Source organism: Chiloscyllium plagiosum, unplaced genomic scaffold (assembly GCF_037043375.1).
Source record: "Chiloscyllium plagiosum isolate Xiang-an unplaced genomic scaffold, Cpla_swu_hap1 HiC_scaffold_20, whole genome shotgun sequence".
NCBI classification, from domain to species: Eukaryota; Metazoa; Chordata; class Chondrichthyes; order Orectolobiformes; family Hemiscylliidae; genus Chiloscyllium; species Chiloscyllium plagiosum.
This window is the reverse complement of record NW_028270158.1, coordinates 15,577,353-15,592,935: the sequence shown is the minus strand read 5'-3', so window position 1 is coordinate 15,592,935 and position 15,583 is coordinate 15,577,353. Positions and strand designations below refer to the sequence as shown.

Here is a 15,583-nt window from a genome sequence, read left to right as displayed (position 1 = left end):
CTTTCAAACTGCAGAGAATCTATGTCTATGTTGGAAGCAAATGCAGGCAACCAACCTCATCAACAAGAATTAGAATTAGAATTCCTACAGTGTGGAAATAGGCCTTCCGGCCCAGCAAGTCCACACCAACTCTGTCCAGAGTGTAAGCAACCCAGGCCCATTCCCCTATTACTCTACATTTCTCCCTGACTAATGCACCTAACCTACACATCCCTGAACACTACGGACAATTTAGCATGGCCAATTCACCTAACCTGCACATCTTTGGATTGTGGGAGGAAACCGGAGCACCCGGAGGAAATCCAGACATGACGAAAATGTGCAAACTCTACACAGACAGTCGCCCAAGACTGGAATTGAACCTAAGTCCCTAGCGCTGTGAGGCAGCAGTGCTAACCCCTGAGCCACAGTGCTACCCTGGAGCTGAAGTACAGTACACATATTTTAGCACAGATTGGTTGACAGATTGACAATGAAGACTTAATACTATAATACAACACAATACAAAACAGGAATAGGCTCTTCGGCCAAATCTGCGCCAATACCTAGTTCTTATCTAGACCTGCTACCAGTGAGTGGTATTTATAGCTCTATTCCCCTCATGTTCATGTATCTATCAAGATACCTCTTATACATTACTAACATGCCTGTTTCCACCATCTCCACTGGCAGTGTTCCAGGCCCGCACCATCCTTTGTGAGAAAACTTTTCCCTGCACTTCTCCCCTAAACTTGCCCCCTCTCACCTTGAACCTGTGCCCTCTTGTAGTTGACCTTTCCACCCTGGGAAAAAGCCTCTGACTATCCAACTTATCTATGCCTCTCATAATTTTGTAGATCTCTATCAGGTCGCCCCTTAGCCTCAGTCTTTCCAGTGAAATCAATCCAAGTTTATTTAATCTGCCTGCATACCTAAAGCTCTCCAAGCAGGCAACCGCCTGATAAACCTTCTCTCCCACCCTATCCACGTCCTTCTGATAATGTGGCAGAACTGCACGCAATATTCCAATTGTACAGTTGTAACATAATTTGCTGATGTTTATATTTGATGCCCCAGCCAATGAAGTGTGCTGCATGCCTTCTTGAACACTGTATTCACCTATATTGCCACTTTCAGGGATCTGTGGACCTGTGTGCCCAGATCTCTCTGTATGTCAATGTTCCTAAGGGCCCAAACTAATTCAGCAGGGGGATGGGAATCCGAATTGTAGCTCTGGAGTCCAGGAGGTTGAGAGTAGTGAGGGCAGAAATAAGGTTTCAAGGTTGCAGGAGTGTACCAGCAGGCAGGAAGATGGTTTGAAGTGTGTCTACTTCAACGCTAGGAGGATCCGGAATAGGGTGGGTGAACTTGCAGCATGGGTTGGTACCTGGGACTTCGATGTTGTGGCAATTTCGGAGGCATGGATAGAACAGGGACAGGAATGGTTGTTGCAGGTTCTGGGGTTTAGATGTTTCAGTAAGAACAGGGAAGGTGGTAAAAGAGGAGGAGGTGTGCCATTGTTTATCAAGAACAGTATTACAGTGGCAAAAATTATGTTTGATGAGGACTCATCTGCTGAGGTAGTATGGACTGAGGTTAGAAACAGGAAAGGAGAGGTCACCCTGTTGGGAGTTTTCTATAGGCCTCCAAAAGGTTCCAAAGATGTAGAGGATAGGATCGCAAAGATGATTCTGGATAGGAGTGAAAGTAACAGGATAGTTGTTATGGAGTCTTTAACTTTCCAAACATTGACTGGAAATTCTATAGTTCGAGTATTTTAGATGGGTCAGTTTTTGTCCAATGTGTGCAGGAGGGTTTCCTGACACAGTATGTATATAGACTAACAAGAGGTGAGGCCACATTGGATTTGGTACTAAATAATGAGCCAGGCCAGGTGTTAGATTTGGAGGTAGATGAACACTTTGGTGATGACTGCAATTCGGTTACATTTACTTTAGCGATGGAAAAGGACAGGTATAAACTGCAGGGCAAGTGTTATAGCTGGGGGAAAGGCAATTATGATGCGATTAGACAAGATTTAGGATGCATAGGATGGGGAAGGAAACTGCAGGGGATGGGCATGATTGAAATGTGCAGCTTGTTCAAGGAACAGCTACAGTGTGTCCTTGATAAGTATGTACCTGGCAGGCAGGAAGGAAGTGGTCGAGGGAGGGAACCGTGGTTTACAAAAGAAGTTGAACCTCTTGTTAAGAGGAAGAAGGAGGCCTGTGTAAAGATGAGAAGCGAAGGTTCAGTTAGGGCGCTTGAGATTTACAAGTTAGCCAGGAAGGACGAAATGGCCACAACGTGGAAGTCTCAGGTACCAATCCATGCTGCAAGTTCACCCACCCCATTCCGGATGCTCCTGCAGTTAAAGTAGACACAGTTCAAACCATCTTCCTGCCTGCCGGTACACTCCTGCGATGTTGAAACCTTATTTCTGACCTCACTACTCTCAACCTCCTGGACTCCGGAGCTACAACTGGGGGTCCCATCCCCCTGCTAAAAAGAGAGAGCTAAGAAGAGCCAGGAGGGGACATGAGACGTCTTTGGCAGGTAGGATCAAGGAAAACCCTAAAGCTTTCCATAGGAATGTCAGGAATAAAATGATAAAATAATTGGGGCCAGTCAAGGACAGTCATGGGAAGTTGTGCGTGGAGTCCGAGGAGATAGGAGAGGCGCTAAATGAATATTTTTTGTCAGTATTTTTTGTCAGTGGGCGGCACGGTGGCGCAGTGGTTAGCACTGCTGCCTCACAGCGCCAGAGACCAGGGTTCAATTCCCGCCTCAGGCGACTGTGTGTGGAGTTTGCACGTTCTCCCTTGTCTGCGTGGGTTTTCTCCGGGTGCTCCAGTTTCCTCCCACAGTCCAAAGATGTGCAGGTCAGGTGAATTGGCCATACTAAATTGCCTGTAGTGTTAGGTAAGGGGTAAATGTAGGGGTATGGGTGGGTTTCGCTTCGGCGGGTCGGTGTGGACTTGTTGGGCCGAAGGGCCTGTTTCCACACTGTAATCTAATCTAAATCTAATCTATTCACACAGGAAAAAGACAATGTTGTCAAGGAGAATACTGAGATACAGGCTATTAGACTAGGTGGGATTGAGGTTCATAAGGAGGAGATCTTAACAGTTCTGGAAAGCGTGAAAGTAGATAAGCCCCCTGGGCCGGATGGAATTTATCCTAGGATTCTCTGGGAAGCTAGGGAGGAGATTGCAGAGCCTTTGGCTTTGATCTTTATGTCATTGTTTACAAGAATAGTGCCAGAAGACTGGAGGATAGCAAACATCCCCTTGTTCAAGAAGAGTAATAGAGACAACCCTGGTAATTATGGACTGGTAAGCCTTACTTTGGTTCTTGGAAAGGATTATGAGAGAGAGGATTTATAATCATCTAGAAAGAAATAAGTTGATTAGTGATAGTCAACATGGTTTTGTGAAGGATAAGTCGTGCCTCACAAAACTTATTGAGTTCTTTGAGAAGGTGACCAAACGGGTAGATGAGGGTAAAATGGTTAATGTGATGCATATGGGTTTCAGGAAGGTGTTTGATAAGGTTCCAAAGGGTAGGCTATTGCACAAAATATGGAGGCATAGGATTGAGGGTGATTTAGCAGTTTTAGATCAGAAATTGGCTAGTTGTAAGAAGACAGAGGGTGGTGGTTGACAGGAAAGTTTTATCCTGGAGTTGGGTTAGTAGTGAGGGACCACAAGGATCTGTTTTGAGGCCACTGCTGTTTGTCATTTTTATAAATAACCTGGATGAGGGAGTAGAAGGATGGGTTAAGTAAATTTGATGACACTAAGGTGGGTGGAGTTGTGGACAGTGCGGAAGGATGTTGCAGGTTACAGAGGGACATTGATAAGCTACAGAGTTGGGGTGAGAGGTGGCAAATGGAGTTTAATGCAGAAAAGTGTGAGGTGATTCACTGTGGAAGGAGTAACAGGAATACAGAGTACTGGGCTAATGGTAAGATTCTTGGTAGTGTGGATTCACAGAGAAATTTCAGTGTCCATGTGCATAGATCCCTGAAAGTTGCCACCCAGGTTGATAGGGTTGTTAAGAAGGTGTATGGTGTGTTAGCTTTTATTGGTAGAGGGATAGAGTTTTGGAGCCATGAGGTCATGTTGCAGCTGTACAAAACTCTGATTCAGCCACTGTTGGAGTATTGTGTACAGTTCTGGTCATCACATTACAGGAAGAATGTGGAAGCATTGAAAAGGGTGCAGAGAAGATATGCCAGTTTGTTGCCTGATATGGAGGGAACGTCTTATGAGGAAAGCCTGAGGGACTTGAGACTGTTTTCATTAGAGAGAAGGTTGAGAGATGACATAATGGAGATGTACAAGATGACCACAGGATTGGATAGACTGGATGGTGAGAGCCTTTTTCTTTGGATAGTGATGGCTAGCATGAGGGGATATAGCTTTAAATTGAGGGGTGATAGATATCGGATAGATGTCGGAGGTAGTTTCTTTACTCAGAGAATAGGGGCATGGACTGACCTGCCTGCAACAGTAGTAGAGTCGCCAACTTTAAGGGCATTTAATGGTCATTGGATTAACATATGGATGATAATGGAATAGTGTAGGTTAGATGGGCTTCAGCTTGGTTTCACAGGTTGGCACAACATCGAGAGCCAAAGGATCTGTACTGTGCTGTAATGTTCTAAACTCTACCACTTAATGTACAATTTGCACCTGAATTTGATCTTCCAAAATGTATCACCTCGCATTTGTCAGGATTAAATTCCACCTGCCATTTCTCTGCCCAAATCTGCAATCTATTTGTATCCCACTGTATACATTGACAATCCTCCTCACTATCTGTAACTCTGTCAGTTTTGGTGTCATCCATTTGCACAGATTGAAGATGGGTTGCATAAGACTTCATGGGAGTAACGCAGATTCAAGACATGGTCAAGAACAAACTATCTGGCACAGAAATCCAGGATACCTCAAAAAAAGGAGGGAAAAAGCCTGTTTCTTCAGGGCAGCCATTCTTCTGTGAATATAGTTTGGGAGATTTACAGTTCTGCAGATTATGTTGTAGGCCAATAACCTATTTCAGCGGGGACAAGTGAAGCAGGTAAGGGTCTTCCTGTTGAAGTAATGAACCGATTACCTGGTTCCGCAGGAATGATGTGATCCACAAAGGACATCCAAGAATGAAAGAATCTCCAATGACGCATAGGCTCCAGATCACAGTCCTCAAGCCAAAGAGCTACCAAGTTCCCAAGTCTGAAGAGAATGTATTTTGGAAAGAGAGTCAAACCTCCAGCCAACTGAAATTTGGAACTGATTTGAAACTTGGAACAAGGACATTGATGAACATAATTAAATGCATTAATGTATAAATATTAATCATGGGGAAGAAAGCTTGTGGGGGAAATTCTGCTGTATATGATTACGATTCTGAAAGGATTAATGCTGAAGACTGCATTAAATTTCACCTAATCTGACAATATCATCAAGACTCTGCTTGGGAAAGATAGAGGACCTTGGGATCCCAGAGGGATCTCCCAATAGCCTGAGTAATAATGTCTATTGTTATCAATATAATTTGTGTCTGATTTTCTATCCTGCAATAAGTTGCATCTTGTTTACAACAGAAGTCTCTTCTTGTTAGATTATTTAGCAAGTTTCTGTACCAGACAAGACAAATTAGGCATTGTAGACCCACTCAGAAAATGAGGATGGTGGCAGCTCTCAACTCAACCACATCTTGTCAGTGGTTGGCATCACATGCTCATATTACAACTGAAAGTTATATACTTTAGACTGTGAGTTTCAAAGAGGGGATTTTGATTATGTCGTCACAAACACTATTAAGAAGGGTGAGTATAGGCAGTGGGGCTCTGCTCCCTCAAGCATTGCAAAGAAATGTCTGTTTCCATTTATGAAGAACTTCAATGGAGTACCGAGTGCTTTCTGAGTCGGCTTCCCATCAGACTGGAGTCACATGCCATACAATGTCGAGCCCGAGTGACACATGATACCTAAGTAAGGGGAGAGGGATCTTATGCAGTTCTTCATAGTCAGCTTGCCTTGCAATTCTGTAGATAACAGGTTGTTCTGCTATAAAACGCGTTTCATTAACACAGATTTGCTACAACGTGATTGACAAATTGGGGTCACTGTTGCTAAAGCGTGAACTTTTAAAACGCATGTTGGCTGTAACGCGATTACATCGCCAACGCTTTAAGCACTGTTTCTAAAGCACGGGTTTTCTATTATGTAGTGTTGCACAAGAACACAACCATTGCATGATAAAAGAACTAACTATAGGTCTGTGGGTTTGAATGAGTTCAAATATTGCTATACTCTCTCTTTAATCTCTCTGTAAATTGAACTCCATGCACAGCAATGTCAAAGTGTGAGTATAATTGAACCAATGGTGGGAAACTTGGCGTATTCCCTAGCTTTGACATGTGGACTGGGATTATAAAGGCACTAGTCTCATTCTTCAAAACAGGCGAGATAATAATACTGTGATATTAAGTCCAAAGTGGGAATTCCAGTCACAGTGCGATGTGACATTTTTTTAAAAAAATCAATGCCATTGAGATCATTTTGTAATCACTTTCCATGATTGGATATCCCTGTGCTCAGCCAGACAAATACATTCACAATTTGTTTGAACTAATGATTCACTGTCACTGTGATCTTTCCACCACATTTATCATCAGATATCTCTATCTGTGTAAGTAATTCCAACAAGAACTGGAACAAATTGACCATCCATATAAGCCTGGTAGCAAAAATGCAAAACACTGAACTGCTGGATTAGCAAAAACGCAACCAATGGCCCTCATAACCTCATGCACGTGGGAACAATACCAAACATTGAAAATGCCTCAACATGTTGAGCTACAATAACTACTACTGAGCATGTTTCGATAGTGCCCCAGTATCCAACTTGGAGCTAATGGTAATAAGTTCCCAGGCCCATTCAATATCTAAATCACCCATCAAACTGTTGCAACATGCTGGTTGTTGAGGGGGAGCCTCAAAACTACAAGTTTGCTATCTCAGAGCAAGAGGACAAATGGAAATAGCTGTCACACTCTCTCTCTGAAGCAAACTCTCTCTCTGCTCGAGATGTCCAATCTTCCAAAAAGGAAGCAAAATTGATGACCTCTCTGAGAATTGAGGGAAATTAAATGAAAACAAGCGTGCTTCAACTCAACTTCAACTGGAAATGTGGACTTAGCTACTTCTCTGAAAACAAGGACTTGTATGTGAATGATTTACGTCATTGTTGGTATGTTGATGTCTTAATAAATGGTCACACTGTTTTTGAAAATACAGTGAAACAGGTTTCGCCGTCACAATCTAGCACCATTTTGGATTACAAAATGAATAAAAGGAAATCATTTTTCAATTGACAGAAAAATATGGAGTCAGAAAAATAAGAAATAATATTCAAATCGACAGTCAAGCATGGTTCCAGATTTTCATAAGGTCTACTAGGCCGCAATGAATCCCCATTTTAGGTTTAGCCAATGACCCATGGACACTCAGCTCCACTATTGCTGTCTTGCCAACATTGTCAGGAGTCCCAATCTGGGTCCACTGTGCAGCCTTGCCGAAATCACTAGGAGTCCTTGTTCCGGGCCTACCACAACCATGAACCACTGCAGCAGCCACCACTTAGTCATCACCAATAACAACCACACTATCTGGCAAGAGATTGGTCTGCCTGACTGTTGCAATTCTCTTTTAAAGGGGTTTTTACTTCGCGATACTTTCCATGTTAATAAATGCTGCCAGTCCAAATACTCTAAAACGACTTATTGAGAAGGTTGTGTGACATTAGGAACCTGCCACCATGTTGTTAACAGATTGTCTGCTCAGCTGTACCTGTCAGGATATTCACGACGGCGAGCAGGAAGTTCCCAATTACAGTGGTCCATTAATTTAAAGATTATAACAAACGTGTCACCTTCACAGCAGTTTCTCTTGCTTTGCTGATTGCACATTATAACAGGCATTGGAAAGACAGGCTTTGTACTGGCAGCTGTATGCGACCACTGAGACAGTGAAGTGTGAAAACAATGTAAAAATAGTACGAAGCCTCACTGCAAATCTTCAAAAAGCAGCAGCCACTGACAGTTCCAACTGGTTCTGCAGTCACGTTTTACCAGGTCTTCTGATAACCTGAAATGAGTTGTGATCAAAAGATGAGGCAGCTGATCACAAAATTACAGACATGCTTTTAAATTTGACCAATGGGCAGTTCTGACCAAAGTTAATGCTGCAATGTATTTGAGTCTTTGTGAAATTTCAACATTTGAACTACAAGTCCTGTCTGAATGTAGAATAAACCACTTTTTTCCAGAAATATTACTTGATCTTTTTAAAAACTAGGTTGTTGAGAAGGTTTTGAGAAGAGCAGGACTGTTACATCTTAGATTCAGGGATTAAATGCAGCATTGGTTAATATTGATTCACATCCCACTGGACACACGTCAGATTCGTGAATACTCAAAAGAAAATGGCAAGCTGACATTTTAAGAAAGATTGTCAATGGATTCGAACCCAGTCTTTCAAAGCATTTCTATTTTTGACAGATAAGGAGTTAGTGAAGGGGATCATTTCAGCTGTAAGCAGCTGCTATCAAATCAAAATGATCAGGAGAGGTGTATTAATGGGCAGCTGGATCAATATCCCCTTCAAGTCACAGACACCATCTTGACCTGCAACATATCATTGTTCCTTCATTATCACTGGGTCAAAACCCTGGAACTTCCTTCCTGTTCCTGTGGGTTTGTCTAGCCCACATGGACCAAGATAGCCGGAGAAAGCAGTTCACTACTAGTTTCTCTAAGGGCAAGTGGGAATGGGCAATAAATGTTTTCGTAGAGAGTGATGCCCACATTCTAGGAATAAATACATTTAAAAGATCATCCAATCATTACAGTTGGTAGTATCCTCACTGCGAATAAATTTACAGTGATTGTGAAGAAGTGCAAATTTCAGACAGTCACCAGGAGTTAACACTTTCCTGTGAGTAGGCCACTAAAGCCAATTGTCACATCAACTGGGATCAGGTAACTCACTAGGACAAGAATAAAATCTGGAATCTTCCTGAGTCATGTGGCTCTGCTCTCAGTGTAACCCGAGTCAGACACAGCACTGAAAAACACAACATGAATTACTCCCTTTGGTGGCCTATCTGACCTATTACTACTCTCAAAGGCATGAGCATTATTTGTTGATATCCTAACTTAAAACATTACAAATGGGGGCTGCAAATACACAGATTTCACTTCAATTTAATCTAATATTTGTGATTCGAATGGCAGCTTAATTATTTTAACGTTTTTCTCATTAACAAAGATGTCATTTGACTTCTCCTATTGGGCACCTTCTCTGCACAGCCATGCTGAGATTAAATTATTGGGTTGATCATGAGTGGAAAATGCACAAGTAGCAAGTTTTGAGAAGATTTGTAGCTCAGCTTGAGGTTCTGAATGTAGGTTTGCTCCCTGAGCTGGAAGATTCATTTCCAGACGTTTCGTCGCCCTACTGGATAGCATCTTCAGTGGGCCTCTGGGGGAGGGGGGGACCATTATTCCTGCTTTATATTTATATATTTGGGTTTCTTTGGGTTGGTGATGTCATTTCCTATGGTGATGCACAAGTAATTGTGAATCAGTTTAGTTAAATCAAAATGGTACGGAAAACAGGAATAGGCCCATCAATGACAATGATGATCAACTCCCTGTATTCCTGATGAAGGGCTTTTGCCCGAAACGTTGATTTTACTGCTCCTCGGATGCTGCCTGAACTGCTGTGCTTTTCCACCACCACTCTAATCTAAACTCTGGTTTCCAGCATCTGCAGTCATTGTTTTTACCTCCTTGAACTCATTCAACTGCTCCATTAGCCCAGTCCTGCTTTGCAATGCTGAATAACACCAACAGCATGGGTTCAACTCCTGGACTGGCTAAAGACAGCATGAAACGCTGTGCCATTTCACCCTTTTCAATGAACTCCCCTAACCTAAGCCGTCAGGCAGAAAGCACTGAAGAAATTGAGGGCTGAAGATGTTGGAGATCAGAGTCGAAAAGTGCGGCACTGGAAAAACACAGCAGATCAGGCAGCATCTGAAGACCAGGAGAGTCGACGTTTTGGACATAAGTCGAAGAATGCGGTGCTGGAAAAGCATAGCAGGTCAGGCAGCATCTGAGGAACAGGAGCTCGACGCTTCGAGCAGAAGCTCTTCATCAGGAATTAGGAGGTTATGCTCGAAATGTTGATTCTCCTGCTCCTCGGATGCTGCTTGACCTGCTGTGCTTTTCCAGCACCACACTCTTCGACTCTATTCTGCAGTGCTCACTTTCTCCCAGTTTTGGGCATAAGCCCTTCATCAGGAATATGGGGAGGGGAAAGGGGGATGAGAGATAAATAGGGGTAGGGGAGGGGTTAGGGGTGGGGTTGACGGGAAGGTAGGCGGGAAGGTGATAGGTAGATGAAGGTGGCACGTGTGATAATGATGGCTTAGACGGGATGGTGGAGCTCATAGATCGAAAGGAAGATGGACTGGTAGGACAGGTCCAGTCATCAAGTAGCTTGGATTTGATGGTGGAGTAGGCCCAGGACTTGCATGTCCTTGGCAGAGAGGGAGGGAGAACTGAAGTGGTCAGCTACAGGGCAGTGGGTTTGTTTGGTGTGTGTGTCCCAGAGATGTTCCCTGAAACATTCCAAAATTTGGCACCATACACCCACACCTCCCCCCTCACCTCCGTCCAAGGCTCCTAAGGATCTTTTCACATCAGCAGAGATTTTCCTGCACATCCAAATACTTTATCTACTGTGTCCATTACTGTCAATGTAATCTCCTCTATATTGAGGAGACAGGACGCCAACTCACGGAACATTTCAGGGAACATCTCTGGGACACACGCACCAAACAACCCCACCCACCATTTCAACCCCCCCATCTCCCAATCTGCCCAGGTTATACAAGACCTGGGCCTTCTCCAACGCCAAATCCAACCCCCCTGACGCCTGGAGGAAGAACTAGGTGAAAGTGAGGACTGCAGATGCTGGAGATCAGAGTCGAGAGTGTGGCGCTGGAAAAGCACAGCAGGTCAGGCAGCATCCGAGGAGCAAGAAAATCGATGTTTTGGGCAAAAGCCCTTCATCAAGAAGAAGCAGAAGAACGCCTGGAGGAAGAACGCCTCATCTTCTGCCTTGGGGCCCTCCAACCACACGACATCAATGTTGATTTGACCAGTTTCCTTTTCTCCCCTGCCCCCACCTCATCCCAGAACCAACCCTCCAACACAGCACCGCCCTCTTGAACTGTCCTACCTGTCTATCTTCTGTCCCATCTATCCACTCCACTGTCCTCTCCGACCTATCACTGTCTCCCCCCACCTGCATCGACCTATCGCCTTCCCCCAGCCCCAACCTCACCCTTCGATTTAACTCTCAGCTCCCTCCCCAGACCCCACAGCTTCCCCACATTCCTAATGAAGGGCTTATGTGTGAAGTGTCGACCCTCCTACTCCTCGGAAGCTGCCTGACCTGCTGTGATTTTCTAGCACCACACTTTTCGAGAAGATACTGAAGCTTGAATGCACACACCAGCAGGTTCAAGAACAGCTTCTTCCCTACCATTATCAGACTGATGAATGAATTCACTAACTTCAAATCATGCTGATCTTGTTAATGTTGATCTTGCCTAGCGCACGCGTTGTGTGAGGTAATCAGTATGCTTCTGTCCAAGATTTATTTTTGACCCTAAGATCAGTATGTCCTTGCTTATTATGATCTGCCTGTAATGCTCATAAACAAAACTTTTCACTGTATATAGGCACATGTGATAATACATCAAATCAGACAGAGAGAGAGAGAGAGAGAGGGAGACAAGGTGGTAGTGGGGTTAACCTGAGAGTCACCAACCCTTAGGCAGCACTCTGGGACTATGATAACTTTACCTGTTGATAGGATCTTAACTCCATTTACCTTGGCTCCATATTCCTTCATACCCTGACCCAAGAGATATCAGTCAATCTCGGTTTTGGATTTCTCAATTGACCTCCCCTCCTGCAGACCCCGCACTTATTTGGGGAGGCGTTTCCCAGATTTCTATAGCTGCTTGTGCTTCTTGGTGTCAACTCAAAACAGACACCTCTAATTTGAAGGTTATGTCCATCCAGTCGGCATTCCAGAGAAAGAATTGGCTCTCTGTCTACCCTAACAAATCCTTTAATCACTTCACTCTCATGCCTGTGAATGCATGATGACAATGAACATTCTAACTTACCTTAAAAAAACAGCATGGGCATATGGACAATTTTGAGAAAGTGTGGCTTTGGAAAAAGCACAGCAGGTCAGGCAGTATCCGAGGAGCAAGAGAGTTGACGTTTCAGGCATAACCTTTCATCAAGACTGGGAAGGGTGAAGGGGGCTGAGAAATGAATAGGGGAGGGGGGTTAGGGCTAGGGTGGAATGGTGATAGCTAGGTGCAGGTAGAAGGTGATTGTGACTTAAGATACAGCAATATTCATTATGCAAGGTCAATTGAGGAATTTACAGTTCGTATTGTCTGGATTCTTAGAGAAACTCAAATGCAATTGTCACCCATTGTACAAATCCAAGGGATTCACTGCCCTATTCCTGTTTCTGTAACGTTTGTAGTATTTTGATTACACTAAACTGATTCACAATTACTTGTATATGTTCTTCTCCTGTGTCCGCAAACTAAAAACTGAACAAAGAGAGGTGTGGAGAAATTACTTCACTGCAACAAGGGTGTGAATGGTGGCATTTCAGTCCCCAGGGCGGCATAGTGGTTAGCACTGTTGCCTCACAGCACCAGGGACCTGTGACCAAAAGAGAAAATGCTGGAAAATCTCAGCAGGTCTGGCAGCATCTGTCAGGAGAGAAAAGAGCTGATGTTTCAAGTCGAACTGACCCTTTGTCAAAGCTTTTAACCAGGGACCTGTGTCCCATTCCAGCCTCAGGCAACTGTCTGTGTGGAGTTGCACATTCTCCCTGTGTCTGTGTGGGTTTCCTTCCATAGTCCAACGATGTGCAAGTTAGATGGACTAGTCATGCTAAATTGTCCATAGTGTCTCAAGATTTGATTTCTTGTCATGTGTACCTAAGTACTGTACAGTGAAAAGCTTTGCTTGTGAGCAGTGCAGGCAGATCATAGTAAGCAAGGACATACAAATCACAGACTGAAAGCAAACTTAGACAGAGTAAGGTGTACTGGTTATGCTGCACAGGATGTAGGTGAGCGCAAGATCGGCATTATTTGAAGTTAGAAAGTCCATTCATCACCTAATAATGGCAGGGAAGAAGCTGTTCCTGAACCTGCTTCTGTATCTTCTCCCTGATGGTTTGGGTGAGATGCTCTTCAGAGAGGCAGTGTGGACTTGATGGACTGAACGGCTTTCTTCCACAATGTAGGGATTCTCTGATTTTTGTTGGCGATAGTTTATAACACCAAATCATTCGTGTGACCAATGGAAGCACTGATTCTGATCAATACCTCTCTTGCAACAGCAAATTCTCATTTTTCCAAAGTCAGATCAGGACAAGTCAATCTGAGCCTACTCTGGGCAGAGAGGCCAAACCCCACTCTAGCTGGAAAGGCTGGACTTCAGGTTTATGTTATGAGGAGAGATTGTAAACATTATACCTGTTTTCTCTAGAATTTAGAAGGTTAAAAGGTAATCTGATCAAGTCTTGATAATTTTAACAATACAAAACAGGATAGGTAAACTATTTCCACTGGTTGGGGATTCGGCAACAAGTGGGCATTGTCTGAGAATTGGGGTCAGACTGTTCAGGAGAGATGTTAGGAAGCATTTCTACACACAAAGGGTGGGAGATGTTGGGAACTCTCTTCTACAAATAACGGATGCTGAATCAGTTGTTAATTTTAAATCTGAGATAGACACGTTTTGGTAAGCAAATGTATAAGGGGTATGGGCCAAATGCAGGCATATGGAGTTAGACCACAGATCAACCATGATCTCATTGAATAGTGTCATAAAGCTGGTCCCTTTTTTTCTAAAATCTATTCCTTTTCTGAAGGCGACTCTGGGGAAAGTGAGATTAGATTAGATTACTTACAGTGTGGAAACAGGCCCTTCGGCCCAACAAGTCCACACTGACCCGCCGAAGCATAACCCACCCATACCCCTACATTTACCCCTTACCTAACACTATGGGCAATTTAGCACGGCCAATTCATCCGACCTGCACATCTGTTGGACTGTGGGAGGAAACCGGAGCACCCGGAGGAAACCCACGCAGACACGGGGAGAACATGCAAACTCCACACAGTCAGTCGCCTGAGGCAGGAATTGAATCCGGGTCTCTGGCGCTGTGAGGCAGCAGTGCTAACCACTGTGCCACCGTGCCACCCACATTTGAGGACTGCAGATGCTGGAGATCAGAGGGGTCATAAACCAGGCCGGGGTCCGATCAGTCTGATTTGATACAGAGATGAAAAGGATTCTGGGAGGCCTTTTGTTTATATGTAAACAGATGAGACTTCAGGCCAAAGTGGTCATGTTTCAGAAGTGCCCTGTATAATGAACTGGGAGTGGTCAGCTCTCTAGCTGAGAAGTTCAATCCAGAACTAGTTTGGAGTTCAATAGTGAGCTCTGTGGAAACTCTCTCTCTTTCTGCTCTTCTAACTTCAACCTGTAAGCATCAGTTCCATTTTTTAACTGTGTTTTTAAGGGGGTTTGTTTATTGGGACTGTTGTGTATATTCAGAAAAGCATAATTAAGTCCAGTTTGGATAAAGTTAAAACTGACACAACGCCAGGTTATAGTCCAACAGGTTTATTTGGAAGCACTAGATTTCGGAGCACTGCTCCTTCATCAGGTGGTTGTAATGAAGGTGCTCCAAAAGCGAGTGCTTCCAAATAAACCTGTTGGACTATAACCTGGTGTTGTGTCATTTTTAACTCTGTACATCCCAGTCCAACACTGGTATCTCCAAATCATGACTAGTTTGGATAGATTGAGTTCTGTAGGGATTCTTTATTCTGTTCTTTGTGTTTCATTGTGTAACCTTGTGAATAAATTTTTGGCTGTTTTAAAACCTGGTAGTCAACCTAGCTCCCTCACTCTGGGCAATTGTCACTGTACACTTACTGAAACAAATTGCAAAATTACGGTCTGGGCTGCCTGCTTAAGAATGTTCTGGGTGGTCTGCCCTAGTCCATAATAATAGCAAAATAGACTCAAGGGGCTGAATGGCCGACTCCCTGTTCCTATGTTCCTATGAAACAATAATAACTGTGGATAACTGTTCTGAAGAAAGGGCACTGAACTTGATACATTAACTTTGCTTTCTGTCCACAGATGCTGCCAGACCTGCTGAGTTTCTCCAGCCATTTTTCTTTTTGTTTGTTGAAGAAGAGAGAAACCTTCCATAATCAAATTCAAGCAATGAACAACGGAGGTAATTTGCTTTCACCTGCAAAGTTATTCATTTCTTCTATGAAGAAACTTGATCCCAACATCTTATGAAAACCTCCATTTATCTTCAAAGTACCAAGACAGAGAAACTTTTCAGAGCTGCAATGTTTTGGTTTGAAAGGACTGACTAAGGACATGGAATTTGTT

General features: G+C 43.7%; 1 long non-coding RNA gene across 1 annotated transcript; it reads left to right on the top strand.

The window, feature by feature from the left end:
• Nucleotides 1–2,208: 2,208 nt before the first annotated feature.
• LOC148146573 (uncharacterized) lies at nucleotides 2,209–5,440 on the top strand. The gene is made up of 2 exons (XR_015760619.1): nucleotides 2,209–2,535; nucleotides 4,842–5,440. It is a non-coding gene; the product is annotated as an uncharacterized LOC148146573 (long non-coding RNA).
• The last annotated feature ends 10,143 nt before the right edge of the window (nucleotides 5,441–15,583 follow it).